The sequence below is a fragment of the Zeugodacus cucurbitae genome, chromosome 5, assembly GCF_028554725.1.
Source record: "Zeugodacus cucurbitae isolate PBARC_wt_2022May chromosome 5, idZeuCucr1.2, whole genome shotgun sequence".
Classification (NCBI taxonomy): domain Eukaryota; kingdom Metazoa; phylum Arthropoda; class Insecta; order Diptera; family Tephritidae; genus Zeugodacus; species Zeugodacus cucurbitae.
This window is the reverse complement of record NC_071670.1, coordinates 41931442-41948264: the sequence shown is the minus strand read 5'-3', so window position 1 is coordinate 41948264 and position 16823 is coordinate 41931442. Positions and strand designations below refer to the sequence as shown.

General features: G+C 38.7%; 1 protein-coding gene across 1 annotated transcript in view; it reads right to left on the bottom strand.

The window, feature by feature from the left end:
- The window catches only part of LOC105216220 (uncharacterized), a 28548-nt gene extending 12025 nt beyond the window's left edge, over positions 1–16523 (bottom strand). Inside the window, exon 1 of the mRNA XM_011190605.3 lies at positions 16122–16523. The gene's annotated coding sequence lies outside the window, so the exon portion shown is untranslated. The remainder of the gene's footprint in view (positions 1–16121) is intronic.
- Positions 16524–16823: the final 300 nt, after the last annotated feature.

Genomic DNA, 16823 nt, shown 5'->3' with positions numbered 1-16823 from the left:
CTTTCTCAACCAAAATTTCCACTAGATTTAGGTATAGATTCTTGTATCAAAAAGATTATAAGTGGAACATTTTTCGGAATTGGAAATAATTTTCTCTGCGCTGAAATGTAGGCAACGCTTGTTTATTATTTTACGGAATATAATTCCGTAACATAATTCTGATAGTATTGAAATTGTCAAGGCACTAATTACGTACATACCCATATACAGAGGTAGTCAAAATTATTTACACATCGGACGTTTTTTTACAAGTTTCACACAAAAATCTTTCGCTTGTTGTTGTTGTTGTCGCAGGGTAACAAAAAGAATATGTTGTTGTAAACCTTGATCTTTTGCTGAGCGAATGAAGCCAGTTTGGCTAGAATTACTAGAACTATGGCGGAGAAAGAAGCAAATGAACTGAAGACTCGCAGTAGTCAAAAGTATTTACACACAACTTGAACTCTATTATCCTGTTCTTATTTAATGATATTTTTTTTAGTTTTAATGTTTAGTCTAAGTTACTATTCTAAGGCGATAAATTCATAATTGGTTACACCGCCTTTGGCATCAATAACAGCCTGCTTTATGGTCCGAATTGATTCAACACAATTGTGCGCTAAGTTAACAGTTAATGTAGACCAAATGTCGGTAATTTCGGCGTTTTCGGTTATTATATCAATTGTCCTCTGATGTTTAACGAAAGACCAAACATTTTGACTAAAGTTTTGGTCAGGGCTGTGCGGGGGTCAACTTGATTTGCTTCATTTAAAACTTTTGTAGGTAAAGATCCTTTATGAAATGGAGCATAATCCTGTTGTAAAATGTAGTCAATAGTTGGAAAAGGCCGACGGACCACTACAATGGCATGGTCATGTGAATTCTGATATATCCGAATGATTTAGGGTCCCTAAATTAGTACCAAATCTCCAAAACAGAAGTAAGGAAAATTTCCCCAAAGAATCAAAAAAATCAAAAATCATCACTCCCGACTCTATTTAGCGTCAAAGCTGCATTATTCTTCTTCTCACGTGGTAAATGCATAAATCGTTTACTAAAAAGCCCTGGAACTAAAATTCAGCCTTATTTGCATGCGACAGGCTTTAGGACGCATTTTAAGGCAAATATTTTTTGGTTTCGGAAGTGATCATCTTTATACACAACGTAGGTATTTATGTTACTATTTTTAAATGTCCTGAGCAGTGTAGCATCGTTGATTGCTCATGCAATATGCTGATTCGATGATTGTGGGATTTTGTATGACAGTTCCTACTAATCTTCTGCATTCTCTTTGAGTTATCACAGGTTTCCGCCCAATTCTCTTTAAAGTATCCTTGCAATTGTTCGTGTCCTTCTTTTTAATAACATTATAAACAGTATTCCATCAAATTCTATAAATTTTAAGTAACTCCGAAGCCGAAACCCGAGTCTTAAACTTAGTAACAGTCTCCAATCTAGTTATAGTCCTTAATGCCACTGGTCTCGGCATTTTATTTAGCAAATTTTATATTTTAAGTCTTTGTTAGTTAGTTATGAATGCAATAGAAGCCAATCACTACTCTTGCTTAAACCAAATCCAAGGATAAAGGCTAAATCGCAGGGTGTAAATACTTTTGACTACTGCGAGTCTTCAGTTCATTTGTTTCTTTCTCCGCCATAGTTCTAGTAATTCTAGCCAAACTGGCTTCATTCGCTCAGGAAAAGATCAAGGTTTACAACAACATATCATTTTGTTACTCTGCGACAACAACAACAACAAGCGAAAGATTTTTGTGTGAAACTTGTAAAAAAACGTCCGATGTGTAAATAATTTTGACTACCTCTGTATATAACGGAATTTATTATTAGACGACCATTAATAAGAAAACGTTTCTTCCGATGTTGGTTGAAACGCAGATTGAACCAGGTTCTATCTAAGGTTTGATAGTCGAAATCTCAGCTTAGTTTTGAATGGTATCCGGGCCGATTATATATACACTGGTGGTCACATAATTAAGGACACTCCGTTTTCTTTTAAAATATTGGTTTATTTTATAATTTAAAAGCGACATATCTTTTTAAACTTCAGTTACCATATTTATTATCTTCTAAGGTATAGATTTATTGAAAATTTAACGAACAAATTGTTTCCCATCTGAACCAAATAAATTAAACTTGGATTCATCGCTCAACAGTATTTGTTTCCAAAAATCTAAGGGTTTTCCGATATACTCCTTTGCAAATTTAATACGACTCTTTAAGTTTTTGTTTGATACGTGCAGTTTTTTTCTTGCGATTCAAGAAGACGACATCTGATGGTTCGTGTTGATACATCGTTGGTCAGTTGATCGTTTATCGTGCCAAGAATTTGCCTGGAAGTTAAAAAAGGATTCGCCTTGCAAACTCTACAAATTACACGATCGTCCTTTGAAGTAGTTTTTCTGGGCCGTTTTTTTTTCTTATTTTACTCCCATTGTGAAGCATTGTGAACCATTGATTTTGAGCATAAAAGTTCCTTCGCTACGGCTCTAATGGACATTTTTTGCTTCACGTACTTGTAAATAATCATTTGCCTCAATTCTGGAGTACAACTCTTTTCTCGACCCATATCTAACAGTTATTTTATTTGATATTGAATATTTAGTTAATATACAAATGATTTATACAACTTACCGCAAGTTTTTGTGTTAAAATAATAAAAAATCCAATACAAACAAGTAAGGAAGGGCTAAGTTCGGGTGTAACCGAACATTTTATACTCTCGCAATTTATTGATGTAATTTTATAAAGACAACACAATTCGACCCATATATTCGGCATAAAGTTCAATAGAATAACGAAAATCATCATAAATAGTATATGGGGACTGAGGTAATTCCTAAACCGATTTCACTCGTTTTCACCACCAAGATACAACGTATCGAAGACTATACGCTCACTTAATTTAATATTACTTATAATTAGGTATATGGGATCTGGGGGAAGTTATGACCCAATTTTTACCATTTCAGGTACAGAGAGAAACTGTTATAAGAAAAAAATTCAGAGGGAATGAATTACATTAAAATATCTGAGGGATTTACCTATATTTTCGGTGAAAAATTAACCTTAGGCACTGAGTTCTTCATGTTTGATATCAGGGGCCTTGAAAAGTCATGGTTCGATTTTGACAATTTTTCCACAAGTGATGTCACAGCTCAAATACAGTATTTGTGTAAAGTTTTATTTCGCTAGCTTCATTGGTTCCTTATGAATACATTATAAAGTGAACGAATCAGATGGAATTCAAAATTGGGTTATATGGGAAGTAGACGTAGTTGTGAACCGATTTCGCCCATATTCCACCCGTGTCATCAGGGTGTCAAGAAAGTGTTATGTACCGATTTCATTGAAATCGGTCGAATAGTTCTTGAGATATGGTTTTTGACCCATAAGTGGGCGACGCCACGCCCATTTTCCATTTTGTAAAAAAATCTCAGTGCAGCTTTCTTCTGCCTTTTCTTATGGAAAATTTGGTGTTTCTGACGTTTTTCGTTAGGGAGTTAACCCACTTTTAGTAATTTTCAACCTAACCTTTGTAAAAGGCGTGGGCGTGGTTATTATCCGATTTCTTTCATTTTTGGACTGTATAAGGAAATGGCTAAAAGAAACGACTGCAGAAAGTTTGGTTTATATAGCTTTATTGGTTTGCGAGTTATATACAAAAAACCTATTTGGGGGCGGGGTCACGCCCACTTTTCCAAAAAAATTACATCCAAATGTGCCCCTCCCTAATGGGAGCCTATGTTCCAAATTTCATTTTCATAACTTTATTTATGGCTTAGTTATGACACTGTATAGGTTTTCGGTTTCCTCCATTTTGTGGGCGTGGCAGTGGACCGATTTTGCCCATTTTCGAAAGCAACCTCCTCAGGGTGCCAAGGAACATGTGTTCCAAGTTTCATTAAGATATCTTAATTTTTACTCAAGTTATCGCTTGCACGGACAGACGGACAGACGGACAGACGGACGGACAGACATCCGGATTTCAAATCTACTCGTCATCCTGATCATTTATGTATATATAACCCCATATCTAACTCTTATATTTCTTGGTGACACAAACAACCGTTATGTGAACAAAACTATGATACTCTGTGCAACAGGTTGCGAGAGTATAAAAATTGGTGTCCTTAATTAAGTGACCAAGCACCAGCACACTCAAAATACAATAAATTCATCAAACCGTCGAATTTTAGTAAAGGTGTCTAAATTTGTCACTCAAAAACGTGCTACATTTTTGAGCACAGTTATAATATACCGTTGCAATTTACAGTGGGTCTCTAGGCGAAAATTTAGTGCTAAAAACATTGAACTGAAACGCGTGTTTTACTCAACTTTATTTTGTCCCTAATTATGTGGCCACCAGTGTATATATATTTGGCGTAGGAACCGGTTTAAGCGATTATAGCCGAATGTTTTATGATTTTTATTGCTAATTTTTAGAAAAAAAAATAATATTTATTTAACAAAAAAAGTTATATTTTGCTATAGATAGCACTTGAACTTATTAGTATTTTATAAACAAAATTCCACTTTAATGCCAAAATATGTGTATATTTAACCACAGTCCCTCCATTGCTGCTGTGTAGTGCGAAAAATTCGCTGATATAATAAATGCCATATCGCAGTGCGATCACAATCTGCAGTTATTGATATTGGCCACCAAGTTGGCAGTGCGCACGATGAAGGACCAACCTCCGACATAACCACCAGCAAATAATATTTAACCATTTTGATGGTTGCTAAAAGCCAACGCAAAACGCCCACTCAGCTCAAGCCGCAACAGCACACATTGTTGTTGTTGCAGCAGCAGCAATTCTCGTCCAGCTTCAGGCGAAGAGCGCTGAATGCTAGTTATGATTATCAACACACATGACTTTAGTATGCAGTGGCATATATGTACGGTTATATATATATACTTGTATGTTTGTCGGCCAGCCCCTGCCTTTTGTGGATGTTTACTCATGCGAATGCGCGCGTGTAAGAGTGTACGTTTGTGTGTGTCGTTGCGTTGCAAGTTTATGTGATTTTGTAAGACATAATTTCCATATGAATGGTGTTGCATGCACACATATGGCATATACACACATACATACATACATATTTGTACGTGTATGCACTGGAGTGCCCAGGCTCATGCTCCTTGCCCATATGTGTGCATCAATTGTCGCAGTGCTGCTGCTGCTGCACTGCTAGTGTTGCTGCCGCATGTTACTGGAGAGTTTTCATTAACCTAGTCACAGGTCATTCCACTTGCGCTGCTGCAATGGCTGGCTACTTATTGGTATTCAACTATTGTGTACTATGGATGCCATTCCAAGTAGCTGTGTCACAGTTGCTGTCTATACTACATATAAACATGGACCCGAGCATCAGGTGTAGCTTTGTTTTAAGACATCTTTGCTCCACTTATACTACAGTGGGCCACGGAAATACATTCTACGATCTATAACTAGAACTGCGTTGCGGCGTCCTTTGTTTCTTTGATAAAGGCTCGTCACTGTCTTCAGAACAGCAAATGCTATTAGACAATAATGTCTATAGCTGTAAATTTTTCTTCGGCAGAATTTGAACTTAGGCATTTGTTATTCTTATTGTAGTGTCGTGAACTATTCCTTCATCTTTGGTCGCATACATTTCTAGGTCCGTTTCATTACACTTACCCGTCGTCTTACTACGTTCTCCGTACGTTTTTAGGGTCGCTTAATCCGAGTCCGATCTATTTCGATCAAGGTTTTTACATAACTCCAAAAAACCAAAATGGCGGACAGCTTTTGTAAAAATTCATCGGTTCACTTGAAACTCACTACTCAGGGGTTTTCAGAATCACGGTGTCGTTTTTTTTTTCAAAATTCAAAATGACGGATCCAATATGTCGGTCACATTTTACGTAATCCGTTACAGCGAAATCCCCCGAGTAATGACTCTCTCATTAATGCGAGATATTGATTCCAATTTTACCGTTAGGAGAACATTTTATTTTGCTTCATGGTGTCGAAGTACGATAATATCGTGAAGATGTCGGGATGCTGGGCTTACTCATGATACATATATAATGGAAAGACTATGCAGATAAAAGCTTGACTTAATTCTGAATTCGAGCTGATGTTTTGGTACGAAGAAACAACAGACGTTCTGTTCTGTTCAACGGTTCACAATATGAGCCAATGAAGATACATTTTCAATTATGCCAATTTATTATCCCAAATCCCAAAAATGCTTCTCTAGCTGCATCTAAAACTGGCTTGAAGAATAAGAGCAATTTTCGATCTCCGAAGATCCAGATCATATTGATAGTATTTTTTTTTTAATTTCTCTTCTTTTCTTATTTGAAAGTCTTAGCGAATGCTTAGGTACTTCCGTCCTTTGAATTTAAATATATTTTCTACACGAACTCTGCTAAGTTTATTTATTTAATTGAGTAGTTTGCTCACAACTATGAAGCAAGCGATGCTTTTTCTCATGAAATACTGTACATCATAATCAAGTACATACATATTTTTTCCACTGAGTACCAACACAGGCGAGCATAACAATACCAGCGAGTGCCTTTTAAGTGGTGACTTCAGGAAGAAAAGATTATTAGATATACCACATACATACACACAAACACTCATACACACACAAAGCACGAACGCAAACGGAAAACCCCAGAACCGCACACTTATAAGTTTAAGTTGGTTAGTTGGCACTCATAGTAGACGTGCCCATCACTTGGGGCTGCTATCTGCCTCACGAAACATTTTTGCAAAGCTCAACGCTTATGGGCTTTAACTAGGCTACTTATCTATGTGTGCGTGAGCTTGTGCTTGAATGTGCTCGTTGAACTAACGGTTTTAACGGCATACTCGTTGTAGTTGAAATGCATTCCAAACGCTTATTCTTCTTGTGCAATTACTTTACTTTCGCTTTTCTCGGTATGCTGCTGCTCTCTTTAGCGGGAAGTGACTTATTCTAACTTAACCCAAGTATTCTTAAGAAGGCATTGTACTTCTTAGCAATGTTTAAAGGCTTAAAATGCCAATATATGGTTTCTATGATTAGGTAAGAAATAATTTAAAGTCAGTATTCGCTAAGAGCGGGTTTACGTTTTACTTTTCTTCTTAATAAGGAATTTAGTTCAATCCCTCATTTGTAAATTTGTGTAATATTTTCGATGGCGAAGCTCTTCTTTCTCAAATATTATTTTCAACTCAAACTTTTGTTAAAACTCCTTTGTTTGATGCTCACATTCCAAAAACTCAGTCGAGGCCGAGCTTTTAAACGCATGAGTTTCAGCGAAAATATCTTTCGCAGACTTTAAATTTATGTATTACATTACATAAAACTGATGAACTAACAACCACCAGATAGTTCTGTCTTCTGAGAGCACACCTAGCAATCGATATTAACCATGCTTTCCTTATTACGAATGAGCGTATCCTCATTGGAAGTGGAGTCCTCATTTAACGTTTGAAATTCCATTCGAATATCTTCATCTTACCTCATAAACAGTTGCGAGCTGTGTAAGTTGGTTTCATGAACCATTGGTTCAATTTTGTTCTTCATATTATTACGGACGATGTGATTAAATGGAACAGAGATCCACATTGTGGAAGTCGCCAACTCGATTTTAGGATCTTATGATGTATATTTGAAAACTCTAGAGAACCAGGAGCACAACAACTTGATTTTAGGATCTTATGAAGAATATTCTTCGATGCAAAGGTCTAATATAGAAGAAGAGGTAACCCCATTGGATCAAAAATTTATCCGGAATATGAATAGAGGCAATACATTGAGGTCTTACAGAAGCGCGTTTAGGTTATTTTGCCTTCAAAAAACGTGTTTCAAAATTATTGAACCCTCAACTCTCACTGACTACCTCAACTTGATATTATAAACCCATTATTCAGTCTCTTATAAGATGTAATCCTCCAGTGGAATCTATATATTTATTATTATTTTTTTATATATACTGTTCTATTTCCTTGCTCGCTGAAATGTCTTTCTTATGTCGTAGAGTCCTCTCTTTTGCTACACAGTTCAATTCGACTTCGCTTTATTTATCTTTTTATTATGCACTCAACGCTTTCATGGCTTTAGGAAACAGCACAGCCTGGCATGTGCCTCCACCATAAGCTTAATTTATGCAATTGTCAATAAAATGGATTTTAGATGGTGATAGCTTTTTAGCGACATAACACTAAAACACTGACAAGTACCGATGCTTTTCCGAAATATTTCTGAAAATTTTGAGCTTTTACATAACCGAAAATGGCTGTTGCTTTATTATTTTGCACAAATTTAACGGTTGTTATTGTGTGCCATTTGCATTTGCAATGGCCATTGCTGTCGTTGTTGTTGTTTTAGCTGTGCATTTGGTAGACATCTTGTCGTCTCTTGTTGTGATGGGAACCGAGTTTTATTCTCGTTTTTGTTGTTGCTCTTGGCGATGTTATTAGTCTCATTTGCTAGTGTTTGGACACGAGACAATTGTTTTCTTTCGTTGTTTCGTTTGTTCGTACTAATTTTTGACGATAGTTAAATATGCAGTTTTATTGTTGTTTTTACTGTAATTGTTGCAAGTTGGAGCAAGTAATTAAAAATTGTTGGAAACACTCTTTGAGATATTAAGAAATAATAAATGTCTCGAATATGTCACAATACTGCAATAAAAACGGTAGCGATTGTGTAAGACTGGGGCTGCCAACTTGTTATATTATATTTGTGAAGCATTTCTCACGTAAAATTATAGGAAGTGGCTGTAAAGAAGACCAAAGAAAATCAAAAGATTCCTCGAAATTAGTATGTCATGCTGGTAACGACTGGAACTTGTATGCCAATTGTCACATTGGTCTGATACATTTCTATTTTAAATGGCAACAAGTTGTTAAGAAAATCAGACGAGTATTGTTTTTGAAGTATTATTCTCTCAGTGTTACGCTAATTGAAGAATAAGAAGATAACATAACTTGACAACCTCGAATATCTCTTCTCCTACTTCTGAAATAGTTATGGTTTGACTAGTGATGACTCTGTCTACGAAAGTTGATGTGAATTTTTCTTGCTATGACCTCTTACTGAAATGTTAGGCTAGGTTAGATTAAGGGGTAGTTATCCGCAGATGCAGAGAATCTCACTTAGACAGATTCGAGTATCCATTGTTACACCAGGAAAACTCCTAACGGATCACTTATTATGCGACAAAGCGCTTGGACTGTATAATCAAGTTCTTAAGTCGGCTAATGTCGATTCCATTCGCCGAAGTTATGCCTACCGAGGTGCTTTAACCTAAGTCTGGCGAATGCTGGACATTGACTGGACTGGACCCGCGGTGCCCGGGTACCCACACAAGTCGGATTTTAAAGTAGTTCGAAGCTATTGATAACGATGTTAGGCACTCCCTTACTAGCTTAAAGCGTACTGTCATCGAATCCAAGGACAGTATTGCCGCTCTGATATCGAAGTGAATACACACCTCTCTGAAGGATGCTGCATTTCGAAGCAGTATATCTACTGCTACTTTGATGGCAGCTACCTTTGCCTGAAAGACGTTGCAATGGTCTGGCAGCAGAAATCTGGTGTTAATTAAGCGCTTCCGACAGAAATTTTTATTAAAAAAAATATTTTTTCACTCGTCTACATTAATCTTGTCGACTTTAAAATTGTCCCCATTCGATAGTATGCACTTATGTCAGCGCTTCTTCCAATCGCCGAAACAGTTCTAAAATAAAAAAAATTGTGAGATAGCCTTTTACTCTTTCAGCTGTTTCTCATTATTTTTGGAAATAGGAAAAGATCACATGGAGCCAAGTCTGGCGAATATGGCGTCTGGGACATCGTTAAAGTATTGTTTTTGGCCATGAATTTACTACTACGTACCTCAAAGGCATGACATTGACGAATTTCCCGTTGTTTTTTGAACACACCACGTTTGTTGGTAAATACATGAAATAATATTTATAATAACATGAGATTATTAGACTTTTAGTAATTCCATTTCTTACCAACTATAATGGTATCGTTTAACATTTTTCCTAGTCCCTATATAACGAGATTGCTTAGAGAGAACTTAAAAAAACCTGTTTCTATTCGATTAAAATTCAATAATAATTATTTAATATTAAAAAAAAAACCGGTTCGACCCACGTTTATCCCCTCCTTACATTTTGTTATTTCGTATTAAAAACCCAAACCTCTTTGAAAACCCAAGGAAAAAAACCAATGAGTGCCTAAATGTAGGCAACAATTACGCCGCCAACTTAAGTATTATGTAGGCGGGCTGTAATGGTAGTGGTATTGCTCAAAACGATCATTCCACTGCTGGACAAGCGGGAGGGCGAGTGAGTGCAGTGCCATAGTGAAATGTGCTGAAAATCAAACGAATAGTTTGACACAATTTAATACGCTCAAGTGAAAAGGCAAAGTATGGCAAAGTAACGGTAATGCCTTAAAAAACAACAATAAACAGTGCGACTGGATGCCAGTAAAACAACAATAAAAGCAACCGCAGCGAGGCTAAGCACAAACAACAGTAGAAATAGAAGCACCAGCAGTGTAAGAAGAAGAAGAAAAAACTCGAAATCATTACAATGGTAGTTTAGCAGCAGCAGCAGCAGCAACAGCAGCACGGAAGCAGCGACAGGGGCGACAGCGACTGCAGCATCAACTTGACTTGAGTTGACGAATGAAATGGAATGATAGGAATGGAATGCGTTGATGCTTTGCGTTGCGTTGAAATGGGAATATTTCTATGATATGGATACGGTTGTCGATGGCTGGTTCGTGAGTTGGTTGGTTAGTTAGTAGGTTGCTTGCTTGCGTGTTAGGCTGGCTGTAATGTTGTTGTTGTTGATGGTTGGGGATACTGTGTTGTCAAAGTGTGTGTGTGAGCAGAAGAGTTTGTTTGGTGTTGAAAATGATGGCGCTGGCATGCTTGATGGCAACCAGTGATAGCAAATAATGCTCAGTAAATACATAAATACAAACATACATATATCTTTATATTATACGCTTGTGTGGTAGTGTATTTATGTGGCTTGTGTGCCTACTATTGTGGCTGTGCTGTGTTTTTTTTCCCACGCTCATACATATCCATACATTTCAGCATAATTGCTATTCTTTTTATACTATCGCAACGAAAGTTGCTAAAAGAGTATTATAGTTTTGTTCACATAACGGTTGTTTGTAAGTCATAAAACTAAACGAGTTAGATATGGTGTTATATATATCAAAATGATCCGGATGACGAGACGAGTTGAAATCCGGATGTCTGTCTGTCCGTCCGTCCATCTGTCCGTACAACGGATAACTTGAGTAAAAATTGAGATATCTTAACGAAATTCGGAACACATATTCCTTGGCACCCTGAGGAGGTTGCTTTCGAAAATGGGCAAAATCGGACCATTGCCACGCCCACAAAATGGCGAAAACCAAAAACCTATAAAGTGTCATAACTAAGCCATAAATAAAGTTATAAAAATAAAATTTGGAACATAGGATCGAATGCCCTTCCCACATTCTGATGTAGTTTTTTTTGGAAAAGTGGGCGTGACCCCGCCCTCAAATAATGGTATGGTTGTATATAACTCGCAAACAAATAAAGCTATATAAACCAAACTTTCTACAGTCGTTTCTTTTAGCCGTTTCCTTATACAGTCCAAAAATGAAAGAAATTGGATAATAACCAAGCCCACCTTCCATACAAAGGTTAGGTTGAAAATGACTAAAAGTGGGTTAACTCACTAACGAAAAACGTCAGAAACACTAAATTTTACAAAAGAAATAGCAGATGGAAGCAGCACTCAGATTTTTCTTACAAAATGAAAAGTGGGCGTGGCATCGCCCACTTATGGGTCAAAAATCATATCTCAGGAACTACTCGACAGATTTCAATGAAATTCCATAATACCTTTTTGACACCCTGACATGACACATGTGAAAAATGGTTCATAACCACAACCACTTCCCATATAACTCAATTGTGAATTCCATCTAATTCCTTCACTTTATAATGTAAACATAAGGAAGCAATGAAGATAGCGGAATAAAACTTTTCACAAAAAGTGCATATCATCTCTGGCTTCACTTGAGAAAAAATTGTCGAAAAAGAACTATCAATTTTCAAGGCCCCAGATATCGAACATGTTGAACGCTGTGCCTAAGGGTAAATTTTAACCGAAAATATCGGTAAATATCTCAGATAATTTAATGTAATTCAGAGGAAATTGTTTTCTTCAAATAGTCTGTCTCTGTACCCATAATTATTAAAATCGGGTCATAACATATCCTAGCTCCAATATACCTAATTACTTATAGGTTTTTGAAAAATACGGTGGGCATATTTGTATTGGTTAATATGTGAGCTATCTTAGCGAAATTAAGTGAGTGTATAGTCTTGGATATAGTGTACCTTGCTGGTGAAAATGAATGAAATCGTTTCAGGAATTACTTCAGCCCTGATATACTATATATGAGGATTTTCGTTATTCTATTGGACTTTATGCCGAATTTATAGGTAAATTTGTGTGTTATACATATATATATATATATATTTGGCGTAGGAACCGCTTTAAGCGATTATAGCCGAATCCACCAGAGCGCGCCACTCGTTCCTCCCTTTTGCTTTTTGGCGCCAACTGGAAACACCAAGTGAAGCCAGGTCACTTTGCACTTGGTCTTTCCACCGGAGTGGAGGTCGTCCTCTTCCGCGGCTTCCTCCAGCGGGTACTGCATCGAATACTTTCAGAGCTGGAGTGTTTTCTTCCATCCGTACAACATGACCTAGCCAGCGTAGCCGCTGTCTTTTTATTCGCTGAACTATGTCAATGTCGTCGTATAAATCGTACAGCTCATCGTTCCATCGTCTGCGGTATTCGCCGTTGCCAATGTTTAGAGGACCAAAAATCTTGCGCAAAACCTTTCTCTCGAAAACCCCAAGAGTCGTCTCATCGGATGTTGTCATCGTCCACGCTTCAGCGCCATACATCAGGACGGGAATAATGAGCGACTTATAGAGTTTGATTTTGGTTCGTCGAGAGAGGACTTTACTTTTCAATTGCCTACTCAGTCCAAAGTAGCACCTGTTGGCAAGAGTGATTCTGCGTTGGATTTCAAGGCTGACATTGTTGGTGTTGTTAATGCTGGTTCCCAGATAAACGAAATTATCTACAACTTCAAAGTTATGACTGTCAACAGTGACGTGGGAGCCAAGATGCGAGTGCGCCGACTGTTTGTTTGATGACAGGAGATATTTCGTCTTGTCCTCATTCACCACCAGACCCATACGCTTCGCTTCTTTATCTAGTCTGGAAAACGCAGAACAAACGGCGCGGTTGTTGCTTCCGATGATATCAATATCATCGGCATACGCCAGGAGCTGTACACTCTTGTAGAAGATTGTACCCTCTCTATTTAGTTCTGCAGCTCGTATTATTTTTTCCAGCAATAGATTGAAGAAGTCGCACGATAGTGAGTCACCCTGTCTGAAGCCTCGTTTGGTATCGAACGGCTCGGAGAGGTCCTTCCCGATCCTGACGGAGCTTTTGGTGTTGCTCAACGTCAGCTTACATAGCCGTATTAGTTTTGCAGGGATACCAAATTCAGACATCGCGGCATAAAGGCAGCTCCTTTTCGTGCTATCGAAGGCAGCTTTAAAATCGATAAAAAGATGGTGAGTATCGATTCTTCTCTCTCGGGTCTTTTCCAAGATTTGGCGCATGGTGAATATCTGGTCCATTGTGGATTTTCCAGGTCTAAAGCCACACTGATAAGGTCTAATCAGTTCGTTGACGGTGGGCTTTAGTCTTTCACACAATACGCTCGACAAAACCTTATATGCGATATTGAGGAGACTTATACCACGGTAGTTGGCGCAGATTGTGGGGTCTCCCTTCTTATGGATTGGGCAGAGCACACTAAGATTCCAATCGTCAGGCATGCTTTCTTCCGACCATATTCTACAAAGAAGCTGATGCATGCACCTTATCAGTTCTTCGCCGCCGTATTTGAATAGCTCGGCCGGTAATCCATCGGCCCCCGCCGCTTTGTTGTTCTTCAAGCGGGTAATTGCTATTCGAATTTCTTCATGGTCGGGTAATGGAACATCTATTCCATCGTCATCGATTGGGGAATCGGGTTCGCCATCTCCTGGTGTTGTACTTTCACTGCCATTGAGCAGGTCGGAGAAGTGTTCCCTCCATAATCCCAGTGTGCTCTGGACATCCGCTACCAGATTACCTTCTCGGTCCCTACATGATAATGCTCCGGTCTTGAAACCTTCTGTTAATCGCCTCATCTTTTCATAAAATTTTCGAGCATTACCCATGTCGGCCAGCTTTTCAAGCTTTTCATACTCACGCATTTCGGCCTCTTTCTTTTTACGTCTGCAAATGCGTCTCGCTTCCCTCTTCAGTTCTCGATATCTATCCCACCCCGAACGTGTTGTGGTCGATCGCAACGTTGCGAGGTAGGCAGTCTGTTTTCTCTCCACTGCGGAACGACAATTCTCATCGTACCAACTGGTTTTTTGGCGTTGCCGTAGACCAATTGTTTCGGCTGCAGCGGTATGCAATGAGTTTGAGATGCCGTTCCACAGCTCCCTTATATCGAGATGCTGATGAGTGCTCTCAGAGAGCAGGAGTGCAAGTCGAGTAGAAAATCGTTCGGCTGTCGGTTGTGATTGCAGCTTTTCGACGGCGAACCTTCCTTGTGTTTGTTGACGGGCGTTCTTTGCTGCACAGAGGCGAGTGCGTATCTTTGCTGCTACTAGATAATGGTCCGAGTCAATGTTTGGTCCTCGGAGCGTACGCACGTCTAAAACACTGGAGACATGTCTTCCGTCTATCACAACGTGATCGATTTGGTTGCGCGTGTTTCGATCAGGGGACAGCCACGTTGCTTGATGAATTTTTTTATGCTGGAATCTGGTACTACAGACAACCATATTTCGGGCCCCAGCGAAGTCGATCAGCCTCAGGCCGTTTGGCGATGTTTCGTCATGGAGGCTGAATTTTCCGACTGTTGTGCCAAAGACACCTTCTTTACCCACCCTGGCGTTAAAATCGCCAAGCACGATTTTGACATCGTGGCGGGGGCAGCGCTCATAGGTGCGTTCTAGGCGCTCATAGAAAGCGTCTTTGGTCACATCGTCCTTCTCTTCCGTTGGGGCGTGGGCGCAAATCAGCGATATGTTGAAGAACCTCGCTTTTATGCGGATTGTGGCTAGACGTTCATCCACCGGGGTGAATGCCAGGACTCGGCGACGGAGTCTCTCTCCCACCACAAATCCAACACCAAATTTGCGCTCCTTTATATGGCCGCTGTAGTAGATGTCACAAGGACCCACCTTCTTCCGTCCTTGTCCCGTCCATCGCACTTCTTGGACGGCGGTGCAATAATAAAACAAACAAAAATAACAGCAAACATATGACAATCATGTAGTCGCAAAAACAATAACAACAACAACAACAAGAAAAAATCGCAAAATGTCACACAACACTGACAATATTTGTTGTTGTTGTGTATGTGCGTGTGTGTGTGTGTGTTTACATTAATTAGCTTGTTAGAATCACCGAAAATTGTCCGATTTTTTCCACATCATCGAACACAGCGGCGATGACTTAAACGGTGTCAGTGGAGAAATTGGACTACAAAAAAAAAAAATATAAAAACTACAGTTGTGTGCGGAATTATGAAACATAAATATAAGGAGAGTATATACATATGACATAGGTGCTGGGAAGTCCTGCAATACAAGATTTTCCTACAAAACGAGCCTCTTTATTGAAAAATGTAAAAAATTTCTTTCACACATTGCCACACTAACTGTTGTTGCTACAAACTTTTCGTTTTGTTTTTGTTGTTTTATATGTTTTTTTTACTATTTTTTGTGTGCTGTTTCTGCTAGTAAGGCGTGAAAATTTCGGCTACTTGCTAGCATACCAACCACATACATATACACTTGCTCAATTTGTAGGTCGCATGAAATTGAACACTTTCAATACACAGCAAATACACTTGAAAGCACACGCTAACACTTTACACCAATTTCTATGAGAATTTGTATATAGCAGTACATTTAACATACATTTAAACAGAATACAGGTGCACAAACAGCCTTACACCCTTACATTGCTCACCTCTTTCTTTCTGGTGACTTGTCTTCGTCGTAAAATGCAGCCAGCAGCCGCAAGACACACTGCGATTCTTCCAATTCAGCTGAATTTATCTGCATAAACACTCAACAATGCATTGTTATGTTTCATAATATTTATGCGCCTATATGTAGGCTATGTAAACGAATTTCAAGCATAAGCATGCTTTTAGGTGCACAATTTGAATGCTGTGTGTGTACTATTTGCCTAATTTTTGTTCACTATATGTATATATGAAAAAAACAGCAAGCAAACTCAAAATCACATATTTTCCACTTTCACAAACACTCACTCGCTCACACACACACACACAGTGAAAACTTGTCACAGGACGCGCGTCCGTTTAGTGTGCGCATTTAACCGTTTTGCACGTGCACTCTGCTCGCTATCCCGTTACCAACTGAGCGTGTTGTATACAGAGCGTGTTGTATTGTAGTAGAAGAAGAAGCGAAAGCAGAATAAGAAGAAGTAGAGGCAGCAGCAGCAGCAGCAGCAGCAATGGTCGCAAAGCAGGAAATGGTTATGAAAATGCCTCTACAGTGGCACAGCGTAGTGTTGAAGCAGCGCGCAACAGTGACACAGTAGCACAGAGCAGTAGACCAACCAACCAAGCGAGTCAAAGCCAAAAACATTGGCGCCCAACCACCCTCCGGTACACATAATATGTTTGTTGTTACGAATAACAGG